This window comes from Eschrichtius robustus, chromosome 17, assembly GCF_028021215.1.
Source record: "Eschrichtius robustus isolate mEscRob2 chromosome 17, mEscRob2.pri, whole genome shotgun sequence".
NCBI classification, from domain to species: Eukaryota; Metazoa; Chordata; class Mammalia; order Artiodactyla; family Eschrichtiidae; genus Eschrichtius; species Eschrichtius robustus.
Genome location: NC_090840.1, coordinates 22,599,113 through 22,611,763, shown reverse-complemented (window position 1 = coordinate 22,611,763; position 12,651 = coordinate 22,599,113). Strand labels below are relative to the sequence as shown.

The following is a 12,651-nucleotide window of genomic DNA, read 5'->3' as shown; positions in this document are numbered from 1 at the left end:
TGGTTGTTTAATAAATATCTTGCAAATGCCTATAATAAAGCCAAATACCAAAATGACCATTTAAGTTGCAGAAATTTTTACGTTCTTGATATTTTACTATTTTAAAGTAACAGTTTACATTTGAGTGCTTACCATAATATATAATACCAATAAGCTCCCTAGAAATCTAAACATTTATAAAATACACCAAACGCTACTGTCTCATGCCTTGCTTTGCAATCCTGGATTGCTTTCTAATATGGAGATGATGTAAGAAATATAATCTAGATATCTCTTCTATGGGATCACCAGCCATGTCTCAACTAACTTTTATCAGTGGAGACTCTCAGTACATACATATTTATTTATTATAAAACTCTTCGGTACTGATCATTAGGTAATTCTGGTAAATGTGGGCGTGTAATAATAGTTAAGAATGTCATCCCCATTTCATTTCAGCTTGATCCACTGCAGGAAAGCACAAATTAGATGAAAGCTATTTCCCCAAGAACAACTCACTTCCTTGAGAGGAGAGATAAACTTGGATGAACAATGCTTTGTCACAATTTATTTTTGAGGGTAGTGGTTTAAAAAAAGTGCTAATGTAATCTTTTCATAATGAATCCTTTTAAAAATGCATTAATTCTCCAGTGAATATAGCTTATAATTAGAAACCTATACATATAATTTTACTTTTCTAAATTTTTACATATGACCATATATAACAAATATTGAAATCTGAAAATCTTCGTAATCTTTAAAATTTGATGGCCTTTAAATCTGAATTTGGATTTGGTGAGTCTGACGGATTATTCTTAGTGACTCTATTGGGTACCACCAATTCAGATTCAACATTATTTCTGCAAGTCTCAGAAGCATTAAGTTTTGTGAATGGATAGATGGTATTAGCATCCTGGTTGTTTTTCACTACATTGCGATTACCAGAGAACCTGAGTGTGAAAGATCATGGAGAGGAGTGTAAGAAATGGCACTAAAGGTATCACTGACTTCTCTCTATTTACTCAGATTCTGCAGTATACAACAGAAGGAACAAAGCAGGTTGTGTTTCTGCTACTGTTGCAATGACCAAGGATCCTGTCTCATAGCCATTGCAGTCCATTGTTTAAGATGTGAGCTTGTTGTTGCTTATTCAGGCAAAAGTCAGAACGCTTATTTGTTTTATGTCTGTTTTTTAATGAGGGTTTGATCAGACAGCAATAAAGACAAAAGTAAATAGGAGAAATGTTTATTAATAGGTCCCTCCATACCTATCAACCAAAGAGAAGGCATACCTTAAAATATTGTTGTGAAATGTCTAGGGTGTGTCTGTCTGTGTTCTTGCAACCCTTCACCTTTAAGTAGCTTTTCAAAAATATGTTATAAACATGTTGCTTCATCCTTGCCCTTTTAGCCTGTTAATGTCTAATTTAAGTAAAGCAGGATGCAATCCCCAGCAAGTTATCTGTTTCTCCTTTCTTGGACAATGCAAATCAAAACAGTCTTCTTCTAAGGAGGGTAGTGAAAAGTTTTGCCAATTGTGTTCATACTTCAGCTATTCCAGCATTCTTTAGTTTAGCTTAAATGAGACACTCTCATCTTTGGGCTTTAATTATTCTGTTTCAAAATAAATTGTAAAAGATACTCTAAAGAGAAACTAAGAAAAAAACCCAACAAAATAAAAGATTTACCATAATGCAGGTACATAAATATGAACTAAAAATAGTTTTAGATTAAAAATTAATATTTTTTATTTTAAAAATTAATCTAATTAAAATTTCAGATTAGGCTGGATAGAAATGATCCATTGCTGAAGCTTAAAAAAAAACTAGCTATAAATGTTACTAGTTTTCTACACTGTTGTTACAAGACTTGACTGACATCCGTGATGTACTCTGTAATATTTTTGAAATGATTGTGAAATGTGTGATCCAGAGACTTGAAATATTTCAATACTTGTGTATAGGAATTTTCTTCCATGAACTAGAAACGAAAAAAGTGAGAATGTTTCCTTGCTCAAATCACATTAAATGGATTCCCTTATATTACTTGCATTCATTTTTAAGATAGTCATAAATGGTAACGTAAAATACAGGAATACTATCTGTTGAAGAAGTTTATGGTTTTTAATAGTCAATGTATGTATTCAAATTATAAATGTTTCTGCATAATCTCTGACCCAACAATACCATTCCATGCCACTGCAAGAATTCTTCCATCAAAAGTAAAAGCTCCAGCACATAAAGACATGAACCTCTATGTCCCTTACCACATTTCTTGAAATCATAAAACTGTTTGGAACTTAATAAATGTTTATCAATGGGTTTTGACTGAATGAAATTGTGGCTCACTCATAGTATACGTTACTGGGCATCTACTAAAGGTAATATGGTAGTGATATATGCTAGATATCATTAATATAATAGAAACACAATGTACCAAAAGTGTTTTGCAACTAAAAATCACTATACATTGTATGGCTTTAAAAAGAAATGAAATGCTGATACATGCTATAACATGGATGCACTTTGAAAACATTATGTTAAGTGAAAGAAGCCAGACACAAAAGGACAAATATTGTATGATTCCACTTATATGAGGTAGTTAGAATAGGCAAATTATAAACCCAGAAAATAGAATAGAGTTAACCAGAGGCTGAGGGGAGGGGAGAAATAAGAGGTTATTGTTTAGTGAGTACAGTTTCTGTTTGGGATAATAAGAAAGATCTTAAAATGGATAATGGTAATGGTTGCTCAACATTGTGAATGTACTTAATACCAATAAATGATACACTTAAAAATGGTTAAAATGGTAAATTTTACGTTATGGGACATTTTACCAAAATAAAAAATAAAAGTATACTATAAAATAAAGTAAAAATTTACCTCATACTAGGCGTATTATGAAGTTTGCGTAAAATTGCACATATTTTAGGAGCTTATATGGTTATTATCATATTTGGTGACATGTAAAGAAAGCAACAGCTTAAGTAGTCCTCTTGAGTTCTTTCTCTCCATCTTTCCAACCCGGTTTTTTCTAGATTAATGGTTTTGTCACACCTCTCTTTGAATACTAGCATCAGTAGGAATGCTAGCGAGTACTGGTTTCCTTAAGGAGCAGCTAAAAACTTTAATGTATTTTTATGCTGGTAACTGTTTTAGAACTGGGAGGGATGTCATTGTTTTCTTAACTTGGCAAAAGCAAATATATTACTGTAGACAGCATTATTAGAAAGAAATAGTAACTTTGAAGTAGACATATGTCCATCCTAAGAAAACTGAATATATTTCAAAGTAGACCACACCACTCAACTGCTGGCAATGTTCTTCTACATACTTGGCAGTATAGTACTCTAAGTCTGAGAACTGTTTCTTTTTTGTAAAAATGGTTTTGATTGGAATACCCTGAATAAATCATTTGGAATGTGTAACGTTTAGAGCTCCTTCTGGGATTCCTTTTCCATGAATCAAGGTTCTTTGACTCACTATTCTCCTTGGCACTTGCTTCCTAGTCATCTCAGCTGCCTTTGTGCCAGTGCTAATGAAGCGCTCCCATTTTAGGTCCTAAAGCAGGGAGAACAATAAAAGGAGAACCTCATTTCAAGTACCAGAAATGTCTGGGCTATAAAGGACACACATATTGTCAAAGTAAGCCCAGAGTGGGGTGACATCACCAAGGTCGTTCCTGGCTCCGCCCCCGCCCCCCCCCCCCCCCAGGAGGAACAACTAACAATTATTTGGAAACAGGACACTATTTGAGAGAATCCTAGAACATGGAGGTGAGGCTGAAGCACCCCCGTGCACCACAGAGACCAAGACAGACTACATTAGAAGGGTGAGAGAAGCAGCTAAACGTTGACTTCATTGCCCCTCCCCCAGGCCAGTGGAGCACCATGGGTGAGGTCTCCCCTGAATCTCTGGTTCCTCCAGTAGGAGAAGAGAACTGGGGGACAGCAAGCACCACCACTAGCATTGCGGTTGCTTTGTGGGAGCCAATGCTCTAATCTGCTCTACTGGGATTGCAGGGGAATCTGCAGGGTTTGACCACTGAAAGTTGGACTGTGATGAAGGGGGAAGGGGCATGCAGCAGCCAGCACATGGATTATGACAGATGGAATTCATACCTGCAGTGCCCAAGTAGTGATCACAACTGGCATCTTTGCTTATCTACAGATCCAGGTTGGCGGGGCACTACAACCAGGGAACTCAGCAGGGCACAGATCCACCCGATACGCATCTGGCCCTTGAGCCTGGTTTGCCCATACCCAGGGAAAGAGCAGAGTCACAGCTCACCCACTGTGGAGAGTGTCTTCTGGCCATCTGACCAAAAGGGCTGGCAATAAATCCTGGAAGCTATTTGGCCCAGTTGTGCTCCAGCCAAGAGGCAGGCAGCCAGAGCTCATTACCCCCAAAGCAGAGCCAGTACCAGGTGTGGAGGGATCCTGTACTATGTACAGGCAGGGAGATTAATTCATATCCAAGGCTGAGAGTAGCTCCACCTCCTCCCAACTGGGGAGGCTGTTTGAGAAATTAAGAGTAGCCTGGAGTGGCCCCTCCTCATCCCACCCAGGCAAAGGAACTGGGACTAGCCCCATCCCATCTGCTGTGGAGAGTGTCTTCCTGGCCCATCTGACTAGAAGGATTGGTGACAACTCCTAGAAACTGTGTGGCCCAGCAGTGCTCAAGCCTAGAGAAGGGTAGGCAGAGCTGCTAGTCTGCAAAGCAAAGCCAGTGGCCTTGTTCAGCCACAGAACTTGGGGTGTGGATCAGCTTGAGTTAAGACAACAAGAGCTTTACTGGCTTTAGAGCTGCTTCTCCTGCTGCACCCAGGCAGGAAATCTAATTTATAGCCCTACTCATCACTGAATACAGCCTTCAGCATGTCCAACTGGGGAACCTAACCAGAGAACATGGGAAGCTGTACAGCCCATTAAACAGCCCTAGATACAGTGGCACTTGAACAGAGAGCACAGCCTGTGGTCTCCCCCATCTGCAGGGCAAAACTAGTGTCCTCACCTGACCAGGGAATTAAGTGCACACTCTGGCATGATTTGGGTTCCCAAACAATGAACTATACAGGCTCTGGGCCCTGTCCTGTTTCTCTGCCAGGAAACTAATTCATAGCCCCATCTACTACTACTACTGAATATAATACCCAGTAAAGTCTGGAGGAAGAGCCCAATTACTCAAATATGCAGATACCAATGTAAGGAATCAAGGATGACAAAAATTAGGCAAATATGACACCACCAAAGGAAAGTAATAAAACTCCAATAACTGACCTTAAAAAAATGAAGATCTATGAACTGTCAAAGAATTCAGAATAATCCTCCTAAGGAAGTTTAGTGAACTACAAGAAAGCACAGACAGCTAAGTGAAATTAGGAAAACAATGCATGAACAAGACAAGAAGTTTGACAAGGAAATAGCAACATCAAGAAAACAGGAACACTAGATTTTAAAAATACAATAACTGAACTGAAGAATTCAACAGAAAGTTTCAAAGGTAGATTTGACCATGCAGAAGAAAGAATCAGCCAACTGGAGGATAGGACATTAGAAATTACCCAGTGAAAGGAACAAAAAGGAAACGAATAAAAAAGAGTGAAGAAAGCCTATGGAAATTATGGGACACAATAAAGTAAACAATGTTCATGTTATGGGAATTCCAGAAGAAGAAAGAGAGAGAGAAAGGGGAAAAAAGTATATTTAAAGCAATAATGGATGAAACCTTCCCAAACCTGGGATGAGAAATGGACATCCAGATCCATGAAGCCCAAACGACCCCAAATATGTTGAACTCAAATAGGGCTACACTGAGACACATTGCAATTAAATCGTCAAAAGTCAAAAACAAAGAAAGAATTTTAACACCAGCAAGAGATCTTTTCTCTCTTTGAGAAGTTACATATAAGGGAACCCTGGGATAATTGGATATTCACATGTAAAAGAATGAAATTGGACCAATATCTTATACCACTCACAAAATTAACTTGAATTGGATTAAAGACTCAAATGTAAGACCTGAAACTATGCAACTGCCTGCCAGAAGAAAACAAGAATAAAGCTCATTACATGGGTTTGGTAATGACTTTTTGGATATGACACTGAAAACACAAATGACAAAATAAAAAATAAAATGGAACTACATCAAACTAAAAAGCTTCTGCACAGCAAAGAAAAGTAAAAACAAAAACAAAAACGAATCAACAAAGTGATTGAAAAGACAACCTATAGAATGGGAAAAAAATATTTGTAAACCATATATCTGATAAGGGTTAATATCCAAAATAAATTAAAAATTCATACAAATCAATAGCAAAAAAAAAAAAAAAAAAATTACCCAATTAAAAAATGAGCAAAGGACCTGAATAGACATTTCTCCAAAGAAGACACACAAAAAGCCAACAGGTACATGAAAAGATGCTCAATACCACTAGTCATTAGGGAAATGTGCATTAAAACCACAGTGAGATATTACCTCACACCTGTTAGAACAGTCATCCTCAAAAAGTCAAGAGGTAACAAATGCTGGTGAGGATGTGGAGAAAAGGGAACCCTTGTGCTGTTGGTGGGTTTGTAAGTTGGTAAAGCCAGTATGGAAAACAGTCTGGAGGAGCCTCAAAAATTAAGACTAGAACTACATATATCTAGCAACTCCACTTCTGGGAATATATCCAAAGAAAATGAAAACACTAACTCAAAAACATATCTGCACCCCCATGTTCATAGCAGCATTATTTATAATAGCCAAGACATGGAAACAACCTAAGTGCCCATTGATGGGCAAATGGGTAAAGAGGTTGTTTTATATATAGATAGATATATACATATCATATGTATACACACACACACACACACACACACACACACTGAAATATTATTCATCTATAAGAAAACAAAGAAATCCTACCATTTGAGACAACAGAAATGGACCTTGAAGGCTTTATGCTAAGTTAAATAAGTCAGAGAAAGAAAAACACTATATGATCTCACTTATCTGTGGAACCTAAAAAAAAAAAAAAAAAAAAAAAATCATAGAAAAAGAGATCAGACCTGTGGTTACAGGAGACAGAGGGTCAGGGGAGGGGAAACTGGAGGAAGATGGTCAAAGGTACAAGCTTCCAATTGTAAGATAAATACATACTATGGACATAATGTACAACATGAGGACTATAACTAACACTGACGTGTGATATATAAGAAAATCGCTACGAATAAATTCTAAGCATTCTCATCACAAAAAAGTATTATTTGATCTCATTTATATAAATTTGTATGTTTGTGTGAGAGAGGACAGAATACAAAAATGCAAAAAGAAAAGTTGTAAAGTACGAAGCTGCTTAGGTTTATATCTCAATCTATAACAGATAACAATTTGTTTAATTTTAACAGGTACAAAAATAAATATTAAGCATAGAACAAGCAAAAAAAAAGTGAGCCCAGAGTAGATGTCCTTAAAGCATTTGCAAAGGAGGGCTTTATTAGGTCCGTAAACACCTGCAATTATAGGCAAAATTCTATGTGTGTGTGTTGTGTATGTACTTGGGGAGTGGATGCATAGCCTTTATTGAATTATTAAAGGGGATGTTAAGACCCAAAAGTTTAAAAAGCACTGGAAAGCCTGATCACAAAACAATTTTAAACTACTCTGATTATGTTTTTATAGTTTTCCTTCACTCATTAACACTTCAAAGAATAGCATGTTAATGTGGAAAGAATCTCTGCCATTTGGGTAACATCTCTGAGTCTCAGTGTAAAATTAGCATATAGTAGAAGGATGAAATTATATACCATAGATGAAAGTACCTAGCAGAGTGCTTTAAAACTAGTACTTATTTATGCAAGACACCTTCCCCTGCTTACTTGTTTTCAATAGAACGAAAGCATACTGAAAGCTGGTACAACGTCTTCTTTAAAGTTTTGTTTTGTAATGCTTACTATGCTTTTTGATATGGATGAGCCAATATCCATTTAAGGGCATGTAAGCTCACAATAACTTTTGTTGAATATAACTATTTGAATGTACTTTCACTATATTATTATATAGGGACTTTAAAATGTACTTGCACACATTATTTAGAGCCTAACTTGGATATTACAGTAGGTGGATATATACCCCTGGAAAATAATAACTAATTTCTTCACTAAAATCAAATTGCTGAACATCTACTTTGCATATACATAGCTAGGCACTGTATTATGAGTTGCAGGTAATAAAAAGTTGTTAGTCAAAGACTCTGCTCTCTAGGGTTACTTTAGAACAGCAAATCATGTTCAAACTAAAGGATAGACCAAAATAGAAAGTGCCATAGGAATTTAGACAAGGGAGAAACACATCTGAAATGAGAAGGAAGGTGGGTATGGGGAAGGGTTCATGGAAGAGGCAGAGTATGGTGTGAGCAAGGTTTCAACGTGTAGCAGGGTGAGTGAAAGGAACAAATGAAGACATACAGTCGTGATATCATGCGGCAGAAACTAGAAATAAATATCACTTGTTCTAGGCGGGTCATGAGGTAATTTAAGGGGATTAGTGAGAAACTAGATACAGAGATATCTCTTTTAAATATTACTTATTAATAATACTTTTATAAAGGAATCAAGTTTTTTTTTTAATTTTATTTATTTATTTATTTATTTATTTATTTATTTATTTATGGCTGTGTTGGGTCTTCGTTTCTGTGCGAGGGCTTTCTCTAGTTGCGGCACGCGGGGGCCACTCTTCATCGCGGTGCGCGGGCCTCTCACTATCGCGGCCTCTCCCGTTGCGGAGCACAGGCTCCAGACGCGCAGGCTCAGTAATTGTGGCTCACGGGCCCAGTTGCTCCGTGGCATGTGGGATCTTCCCAGACCAGCGCTCGAACCCATGTCCCCTGCATTGGCAGGCAGATTCTCAACCACTGCGCCACCAGGGAAGCCAAAATAATACTTTTAAACACAAGTATTTAATTTTAAAAAAGAACAATATAGGGATAGGAGATTAGGAGGTACAAACTATTATTATAAAATGAGCAATAAGGATATATTGCATAGCACAGAAAATATAGCCAATATTTTATAATAACTATAAATGGAGTATAACCTTTAAAAATTGAGTCACTATATTTTACACCTGTAACATATAATATTATATATCCACTATACTTCAATTAAAAATGCTATTTTAGTGAATAAAACACTAAGCAGTAAAATTTTAAAAAAAGAACTTAGAAGAGAACTTAAAAACAAAGACATAAAGAACAGGTTGAAACAGCGCAGAAATTTGGCAATTAAGAGGCCATTGATAACTTTCAAAATAGCACTTTTTCTACCCATTCTCAGTGGAGGTAAAGCCTTATTAATCCTACTATTTCTTTTTCCGTTTTTCAAAATCTCAGGATAAGTCTATTTCAATTGTAGCTAATGGCAGTAATGCAGCACCAGAAAATGCCTTTTGTAAGGAGAGGGCAACTTTGAATCCTAAATCTGTACTCAAGTCTTAAATTACTGATAACACTGACCACCCACCAGACTAAATGTTTTTTTTACGTGATTGGAAAGCAACAGATTGATTTCAATTCTATCTTCTCAAGTCTACGAAAGAGTTCCTACAGTTCATTTAGCATCTAATAGTGTACATCCTTCTATTTGGTATTCCTCCTCCTTAACACCGGGCAATTAATTTTTCCTTTCTCTGGGAAACGTTTTTAAGAAAGGAAATAGAGTCATAAATCAGTTTCGGTTAGGAAATCATACAACTATTTCTACCTAGGGCTTTGAATTTAGAAACTTTCCTCAGAAATTGTTTAAATATAATGAAGTCCAAATTCTGAAATACCTTAAATTTAATTATCTTAGTTGCACTAAAATAACAAATTATATTTTCTATCTTGTTTTCTTTCTTCCCCAAAAGGTTTCTCCAGCCCTAATCCATAACTTAATGCATTCATCTCACCTATAAAATCACTGGCAGGTATGATGCCAGCTTTGGCAGCTCCAGTCCCCTAATCCTGACCCATTTCTTGCCAAAGAATTCAGTTTCTTCAGAAACCAAGTAATAGACATTTCAATTTCTAACCATCATTAGCATATTTTCATGTACTAATACTCAACATAAAAACCTTTTAAAATTACAGAAATTTTTACTATACTTAAGATCAATTGCGCTAAGCTGTATTTCATAAACCTTGGGCTACTTTCTTAAAAATGAATTATTATTTTCATATGTTTTTCACTTATTATTCAGAATCATTATTCATATAATTAAATATTTTACAATTAGGTAAGAAAGGTGGTAAAATAGTTTTGCTATTCTTGTTCTTTGTTCTCTCTTCTAGTTGGTGTGCCTGAGTCAAAATTTTAGAATCTTGAAAATTTAATATTTCAAACCCAAACCACAGTTAAAGATAATAATAACAAGAAGCCAAAAAAATTTCGGTCCAAAGGTTTGCATGGTCCAGGGGACAGTTCTTGGAGTGGGCCATTTGGAGTGGGATTTGCCCACCCCCCTCCACTCCTTCTGCCTCATATACTGAAGACAGAGACAAAGAAACCAACTCAAATCTTTCCAAAGTGTATTTATAAATAGAGAATTTGTAATCAGAAAAACAATAATGATATATAATAGAAGTAACATGATTTTTCGAACCAGTATCTTAGTCTAAAAGCAGTATTTAAAAAAGAAGGTAAGTGGAGGTAAATTATTTTAGCTATAAATCCTGGCCCTCTTTTTCATTGATCTCCTATTTTAATTTGTTAAAATAAAATCCATGGCCTTTTGAGTCAAACTGTCTCTTTAATTTCAGATTTAAAGATAACAAGTCTCTTTTTAAATGGAATATTGGCACACAGACACCACACAGTCTGGCTTATTGCAACTGTTCTCTGTTGGTGAAGTGGCACATTTGCAATCCCCACCATAGCCATCTTCACCATTTCACAGAATATCATTCAAATGTACATCCCTAGGTGGGCAACAAGAATGGGCACTTGAGCTCAGCAGCAAGGCGTTTGTGGGGAAATCCTAGGTCAGAACCCTAAAAGGGGAGACTAACTTGAGGATGCCCAAATAACCTGAGGTTTACCTTGGACACCTCCCCTGGCTTTCTGACTGCCTGTGGGAAAAGCCTCTCTGGAAACTCTTTTGAGGTTATTGGGGGAATCCTAGGACAAACACACTGCTTGCTTTTGCAAGAGGACTTGCCCCATACCCTACCCAGTGTCTCAACCTAGCCGGACTAAAAAAGCTTCAAGAAAAACGGGATAGACTGACATTTGCATTTCTACTTCCACCTATTCTTATGCACATGGAGCAAAATATGTAGGTATAGCCCTCTTTCTCACACCCCAACAGATTCTGCTGTCCTCGAAACCCATCTGGTAGCTGCAGTGACTACAATGAAGGGAGTTATCGGAAACCATGTTGGTACTGGGCTTAAAGGATTTTTCATGCCATGCATTTTGGGGAAGGACACAGATAATAGTCCAAACGTGGTATAAGGCAATGCCCTTTCTGGGTCCTTGAAAAATCAGTCATGGAACAGAGGTGGTGAACAGGAGCTGACAAGAGCTGGCTTGTGAATGGGCACAGCATCCCCGGGGTGGGGGGGTGGAAATCAATGAAATGATTGACAAGAGAAGATGGTAAATGAAGGGAGAAGTGGGGACAAGTGCTGCTCAACCCAAGCTGAACTCCAGGAGGTAAGTTTCTCCTCTAATTTGAGATTCTTTCTAAAGGTTCAGTATTGAAGTGGGTGTTTGACGTTGAAATGTGCAGACCCATTCTGATAACTGGAGAGGGAGAAGACTGAGGAAGGCAAAAGGAGAGGGAAGATTTCCTATTACTTCTCCAGGCTGCTGACAAGAACCTGCTGCTCGCAAACCAGAAATTAACCAAGCGAAGGTTGAAGGTAGCAACGTAAAAGTGCAACTCAAATTATTTTACATTTTGAATCCTCTTCAATTTCTAAGCGAGTGTGGCATAGCAATGGTTGATTATTTTAAGATTACAGAGGCTGACCGCCTTCTTTGTTTGCCCAGTAACACCGCTCCTCCATAAATCTCAAGCACTTGGCTGATTAACATTTCAATTCCAGTTGTTGCTCCTTTTCCCATTGCGGAAGGCGGCAGGGATATTCCCCTTCTTCCCTCTGTATTACAAACCCCATTACTAACCAAGCAGAAAGCACAGCGCAGTGTGGCCGAGGCTAATAATAGCCGGGCTGCTTACCTTCTCCGGAGGGATCGAATCAGCGCATGTCCCCGGCGCCGGCTGCCCCGGGGCCGCAGTGCCGCCGCGCCGGGTCTGTGCGTGGTCAGCTCGGCCGGCCCCCACCCCACCTGCCAGCTGCAGCAGCTGCTCCCGCCGCTGAGCTCCGGCCGCATGAAGTCATCCCCCGCCCCGGGCCGGATCGCCACATTCCGCGCCAGCCGCGGGGGGGAGAGGGACCTCTCCCGGCTGCGGGGACCGGCTCCTGGAAACTGCGCTCAACGATCGCTACCCTTCCCGGTGTTAGGGTTATTTTCTAGGAATGCTTTTACAGAAGAAGCGTCGCCGGCTGGTGGACCGAGAGAGAAGAGCCAGAATGGCTTTCTCTGCAGAGCGCCTTTCCTCTGAGCGCTCCCCTGTCACTCCCGCGGCATGGACAGCTCCATTCCGCTGTGTGGGTTTTCCACCCTCTTCATCTTCCTTATCTGTA

The 12,651-nt window shown here is 38.3% G+C and overlaps 1 protein-coding gene across 2 annotated transcripts in view; it reads right to left on the bottom strand.

Moving 5' to 3' along the window:
- Positions 1-12,325, bottom strand: part of PKIA (cAMP-dependent protein kinase inhibitor alpha) — a 95,778-nt gene extending 83,453 nt beyond the window's left edge. For both annotated transcript variants that reach the window (XM_068526010.1, XM_068526011.1), the window contains exon 1: positions 12,183-12,325. The gene's annotated coding sequence lies outside the window, so the exon portion shown is untranslated. The remainder of the gene's footprint in view (positions 1-12,182) is intronic.
- Positions 12,326-12,651: the final 326 nt, after the last annotated feature.